This window comes from Erythrolamprus reginae, chromosome 9 (assembly GCF_031021105.1).
Source record: "Erythrolamprus reginae isolate rEryReg1 chromosome 9, rEryReg1.hap1, whole genome shotgun sequence".
In the NCBI taxonomy this organism is placed as follows: Eukaryota; Metazoa; Chordata; class Lepidosauria; order Squamata; family Dipsadidae; genus Erythrolamprus; species Erythrolamprus reginae.
The window spans coordinates 21856541-21863470 of NC_091958.1; positions in this window are offsets into that span (position 1 = coordinate 21856541).

Here is a 6930-nt window from a genome sequence, read left to right on the forward strand (position 1 = left end):
AGAAGGCTCTTCCCCTGGGGCCCGCCAACCAACATTGTTTAGTTGACGGGACCCGGAGAAGGCCCACTCTGTGGGACCTGATCGGTCACTGGGATTCGTGCGGCAGAAGCCGGTCTCGGAGATATTTTGGTCCGATGCCATGAAGGGCTTTAAAGGTCATAACCAACACTTTGAATTGTGACCGGAAATTGAGTGGCAACCAATGCAGACTGCGAATGTTGGTGTAACATGGGCATACCTAGGGAAGCCCATGACTGCTCTCGCAGCTGCATTCTGCATGATCTGAAGTTTCCGAACACTTTTCAAAGGTAGCCCCATGTAGAGAGCATTACAGTAGTCAAACCTCGAGGTGATGAGAGCATGAGTGACTGTGAGCAATGAGTCCCAGTCCAAATAGGGCCACAACTGGTGCACCAGGCGAACCTGGGCAAACGCCCCCCTCGCCACAGCTGAAAGATGGTTCTCTAATGTGAGCTGTGGATCGAGGAGGACGCCCAAGTTGTGGACCCTCTCTGAGGGGGTCAATAATTCCCCCCCCCCAGGGTAATGGACGGACAGGTGGGATTGTCCTTGGGAGGCAAAACCCACAGTCTTATCAGGGTTGAGTTTGAGTCTGTTGGCACCCATCCAGTAAATAAATAAAGGGAACACTTAAACAACACAATATAACTCCAAGTAAATCAAAATGTCCACTTAGGAAGCAACACTGATTGACAATCAATTTTACATGCTGTTATATACATTCAACTTTGTACAGAACAAAGTATTCAATGAGAATATTTCATTCATTCAGATCTAGGATGAGTAAGTGCTGTAAAGCGGTATATAAGGCTATTGCTATTGCTATTCTGGGAGTTGAAGTCCATAGATCTTAAAGTTACCAAGGTTGGACACACCTATAATACATGATACTTTAGAAGAAGAGTTATGGCTATATAAATGGGGATTCTCTTGTTTTAAATAATGGAAAGTAATCACAGTCACGCTAGCATGTTGTATTCTACTATTTCGGAATTCACTGGTTAGCTACATACATGGGGAGATACATTCCCAATACATCTAGAAAATACCACATTAACTAAGGCTATTTAAAAATACCACAAGGAAGTACTAAACATATAGATAAATATTGGAGATGCCTGTGAAAAACTATCATTCTTCAGTAAAAATGTTTTTGGATCCAGGTCTTCGCATAAATAAAAATGACCAAATAAAGTATCACTAAGACATTTAATTTCCTAGTTTATTTTTTTAGAGTAAGTGTGCACTGAAAACCAGTTTTATTTTCCTCCTCTAAACAGGAGGGGGAAAACAAATGCTTGGAGTATTTTATCAGTGGCACATTAATCTATCACTTGCATAAACATTTCATGTATTCATATCACCTACTTTTATATTGTGTTAATTCTGTAATCTAGACCCAAATATTGTTGTATCATTGTCTGGTTGATCCGTTAAGCATTTACAAAAATCTGTACAGTTTAATTAAATACATTTGTTAAATATTTTAGATTATGATCTACAAATGTAGCATTTTAAAATCCCATTATTTTCATTTGGTGGGACTGAAAATTATTAGGTAATAGTAGTGAGGCTGTGAGTATTGCAGATATATATGACATTTATACAACTGCCATTGATCTGTTTATGGGGAATGGAATAAATACATTTAAAAACTCTTAATAAACCGCAAGTGTTAGAGAAATTCCTGTTGTTCTTTACAATGAGCAAGACATAGCAACCAAAAAACGGTATGTCAAGCAATTCTTATGCCAGGCTCCCTATTACCATAAAAAAAATATGCTCATGGCGTGTTCCAACATGCCAGATTATGGGTTTGGCAGTATAATTACGATCCCAATTTTGCAAAAACAGTTGAGGTTGAAAAATTACTCTACAATACCTGTGATGGCTCTATTTGTTGGACTCAAGATTTCAGAACAATAGTAGATTGTAAAGCAAATGACCTCTCCTATTTCTCCCCAGTACCGTACCTAACTGAATTGCACAATTCTGCATCAATTATTATAATCTATTTAAAGTGTCCCTCTCTTGCAAAACAACTTAAATTCCACTTTCAATGTAGATAAGAGTCTTAACGAATCTGTAGTAATGTTTGATCTGCATTCCATAATGTAGTCTTGAATTTCTTAACATACTATAGACATGGGAGGTTAGCTTTTTCTTGACAACGTTTGGTATAATCCAAACTGAGTTACCAGATGTAGCTGGAGAAAAGCTGTACAGTACTGGGATTGCCATTGTTTTCCTGAAAGGATTCATGATTCATTGAAACTCCATGCCGTGTCGCCTCTGAGGCACATTATTTTACAAACTGCTTCCATAGAGGCAGTGCGGTAACTCTTGAAGAATCTTTCAAAGGACATAAGAATTTGAAAACTTCCAATGCCCTAGAGCACAAGTACATAATGTTCTAAAGCAATTTGGATTCTCAGATTAAAATTTGACCCCCACCAATGATTACTCCCTTGTGAATAATTCTACCCATTAAAGGTGGGCACCTACTTACTGATACCGCCGTCTTTGTAAATCAGCTCTGTATTTCTGAGGATAGGCAATAAAAAGGACCCTATATGGTTTAGCCAAGCGATGGCTTTCGTAATTTTCATTTCCTGTGCCGTGCAAAGAAGACAAAACAGAACACTCGTGCATCTTGGACAAATCAGAGAGCTGTACATGATTTTTGTATTTGCTTTTTCACCATATGATCTATATCTACTTTGTTTTGATTCTTTTCTTTGGCTTCTTTCGAAGCACAGCTGCGAGACACGACGCGAGTTGAAGCGCCCTGTCCCTTGTCCGGTCTCTTGACCCCAGCTGCTGCTTTAGGTTTAGGAGGCGGTTCCAGGTGCAGGTTGATGAGACCATCTTCCGGCTGGAAGACGAACAGTGCGTTTAAAGTGATGCAGCCCAAACTGCTGGCAGGGTGGCCTTGGCTCGCTTTCGGCATGCTCAGGACCTCCTGCTCCGCCTGCTGAGAATACTTGATTTCATACTCCTTGATCGGCAAAGTCCTTTTCTCCCCTAGGAACGTCTGAATGGAGTCTAGTTTTCCTCTTACCCTTTCTCCCTCCAGGTTGGCATTCATCGTTGGGATGTAGGTGTAAGGCTTGAAGCAGGAAACGCCAGCTTTCCTGCTGCTTGCGATGGGTTCTCTGGTGAATTTGCAATCCAGGCTTGGTTGTTGGTTGGTTGCCCGAGACACACTTTTCTTAAGAGAATGTGTCATATTCTGGTGAGGTAGACTTGAAGTTGGTTGAGATATCCTTGACTTCTTGGGCCGCTTTGGGGTCTTACAGCATATGAAAGGAGTAACTCTTTCCCAACTTGGTTCCTAGTGGGAGGGAAAGAAAGATGGAACCTTTTTTTTATTAGTGTAAATAAACGTTGTGGCTATACCAAAACTATGACTTTCCCAGAGCTCTGATGACGTTGGATGAATTTTAAATTGGAGAAATTTTCAAATTTTGACATAGTGTCTTAAGACGCTTTTCCCAAGCCAGCCAAGATTTCACTTGAAATTATAACCTCTCAGATTAAACTGGAGCTCTGTATTAAGTTAATGGATCTCAAGGAAATGGGAAATTTTGTTCATTTATGTTTGTTTGTTTGTTTGTTTGTTTGTTTGTTTGTTTGTTTGTCAAACATATATAGGATAGTAATAGTTTGTATAAACATAAGTAAAAAGTAACGATAAAAGGACAGTAGGACAGGGATGATAGGCACAGTGGTGTGCTTATTCACGTCCCTTACAGACCTCTTAGAAATGGGGAGAGGTCAACTGTAGACAATCTAAGGTTAAAGTGTAATTATTAATTTGAAAAGCTTTAATAAAGATGTCTTAGTGCGCCCTCAAAATTAAGTACGCTAACAGAAAGGCCTTACACGAGTCATTTGTGCGATCGATGGTGCACTTAAAACATATCTTTTTGCGTACAAGGATTTTCTTGCCTTCTGAAATTCTGTGTCTCAGACCATTATTATTATTAGTAGTAGTATTAGTATTAGTATTATTAGTATTATTAATTTATTTATTAGATCTATATGCTGCCCCTCTCCGAGGACTCGGAGCGGCTCGGATATTATACATCTATATGGACATTTCATAATTTAGTGCTGGTCTGTTTACTTATCTATTTGTTTCCCCCCCCCTCCCCCATTAGCATGATGTCAGGAAAAACAAGTCCTCATCTTTACAAAATTGGTTTCCATCCATATGTCAAGCTGAGGCCCGCATGCTTGGAGGTTTTGGCCTGCCACATTATGCTATATTCTTTTGGAATGTTTCTTGCTGTGCAAAGTTGGGAGGGGTGGTTGCATGAGGAGTTAGTGGTAGACAAAATAGTTCCTTTTAGAGTTTCAAGGTCATCTTCTGTCAGCACCAGGCTGGAAGAAGACGGTTGTGTACGGACCTGGTGGCAGAAGATTAGTAGTGCATGTGAGGAACTTGTGGATGTGGAACAGGAGAATGAAGTGGGGGAATCAGATCTGGGTTTCCCCAGAGACATGCCAAGATAGCTCTAAGAATAAATTGGAACTTTGAGGAAGTCTTCGCCTTGGACTCTGATTTAAACTTAAATGTTAATTGGAACGCTGACACCATAGTGGTTTCAAATTTGTTAGAATATCTAAAGAGGAGCCCTGTATTTTGCCATTCTGCATACTGCAGGTTTTTTCCCCCTTTTGGCATGCCTACAGATTCCTTTAAAAAACAGCCAACAGAAACTCATTTGCTATATTAGAAGTCATGGTGGCACGGTGGCTAACTCTGCCCACAACATGGACTTTGATCCTAATGAGACTCAGGGTTGACTCAGCCTTCCATCCTTCTGAGATGGGTAAAATGAGGACCCAGATTGTTGAGGGCAAGAGCTGATTCTGTAAACCGCTCTATAAAGAGAGGGCTCTAAAGCACTGAAAAGCTGTATATAAGTCTATTGCTATTTTCCCTCCTTCCTTCCTCCCTCCCTCCCTCCCTTCCTTCCTGATGACTCAGCCTTCCATCCTTCTGTGCTGGACCCAGATTGTTGGGAGCAAGAGACTGACTCTGTAAATCACTTAGAGAGGGCTCTAAAGCACTGAGAAGTGGTATATAAGACTAAGTGCTATTACAATGTAAATAACTAGTTAATTTTTAGGAGAATTAAAAATTGTGTGTGAGAGAGAGTGAGGGGAGGAAGAGAGGGAGGAAGACAGGAGAGAGAGGAGAGAAGGCTACCATTGGGATAGCTTGTCTTCAGCAGTTGTGGGAACTTCATATCACTGGAAGCTTTCAAGAAGAGATTGGACTGCCATCAATCAGAAATGGTGTAAATTCTCCTGCTTGGGCAGGGGTGTTGAAGTAGATGGCCAACAAGGCCCCTTCCAACTCTGTTAGTGTTTGCTATGTAATATGTGTGGATTTTAAACAAATATTTTATTTTAAATCCTAATTAGTTCTGTAGTAACATCAATAATTGTAACAGTTCTTTTTGGAGAGCAGAGATTAATTAGGCCTTCAATTAAACAGAGTTTGTTTGTTCCATTCAATCATATCTGATTCTCAGAAAGTACATGGAGAAGTTCCTGCAATTTTCTTGGCAATGTTTTTCAGAAGTTATTGCCCATTGCCTCTTTTCTAGGGCTGAGAGAAAGTGACTAGCCCAATGAGACTAGAACTCATATTCTCCCAGTTTCTAGCCTGATGCCTTACCCACTACACTAAACTGGCTCTCAAACAGTGTAAAATGCCTATAGTTCCCACTAATTCCATAGTCATAATAGATGTGTGTTTATTTAAAAACTTGATGCAAAAAACCCTATAAACTGTTAAGCATGGTTCCCTAATTTGACTTTATTATGAACAAAACCATTTTTCTAATTTTTTTTCTGGACAGGCAGCTCCTATTTTATTTTTATTTTCTTATCCATGATGTCAGTTCAGTTACAATTTCTAACCTTCCCCCTCCCCCAAAATTGATAGTGATGCCATTCTCATACCCACTGCAATTAACATAAGATTCATTTGTAAGTATAGATTGTTATGGCCAGTTTTGTAACAAACTAGGGACAGGCCTAGATTTTCCTAGTCAAATGTAATGTAGGGTTTTACCGACCATGGAGACGAAAGGGCAAGCATTGCAGTAGATCCTAGAATATTTGAAGCACTTTATCAACCAATTTTCTACATCATTTTCTTGGGGCATAACCATGCAATTCTCCAAGTGCATGTTTCCAGGAATATATTTCTTTAAAACCCAGAAAAGGATTTTCTTGGCAAAATCTTTCTAAGAATGACTTGGAAGGCTTTCTGATGGCTAACTGAATCTAAACAGATTTCCCAAATCAAGATTTTAAAATAAGGTTAGGGTCTCTTGCAATTTGATGGCCAGAACTGTCATTTACCTTCCTGATATTCAAATTACATCAGGTAACATGTAAGAAAATTATGGTAATTATTGATAGGAAAATATCTTGAATTGAAATACCGAGGAACATGCTGTCAGAGTGCATTCAAGAAAAGCATTTATTGACACTATCTAGACAGTAAAACAAGGTAAGATATCTAATTTGGCATGGTAAGAAAAGTCCTAAGCAAGATACAGAAATCAAAATTACATACAAACCAAAAAACAAAGACAAAAACCCCAAACAATTAAAACTTTTCTTCACATATTGACTTATCTATAAATTATTTAAACATTTAAATTAAAAGACAAGTTCAAAAACTAAATTCTTAACAGCATCTAAAAATGCTTCATAGTTCCACCTAAAGAATGAGGGGGATTTTTTTTATCTATCTTAGGTGAAGCGTTATCCAGATTGTTGACCTACCAAGATGAAAAGAGCTCATAAAGCACATCTGGCTAAATTTACAAACTGCATTTTTCTCTTGAGGCTCTTAAAGTGCAACTTTAAAACAAGGCAAGA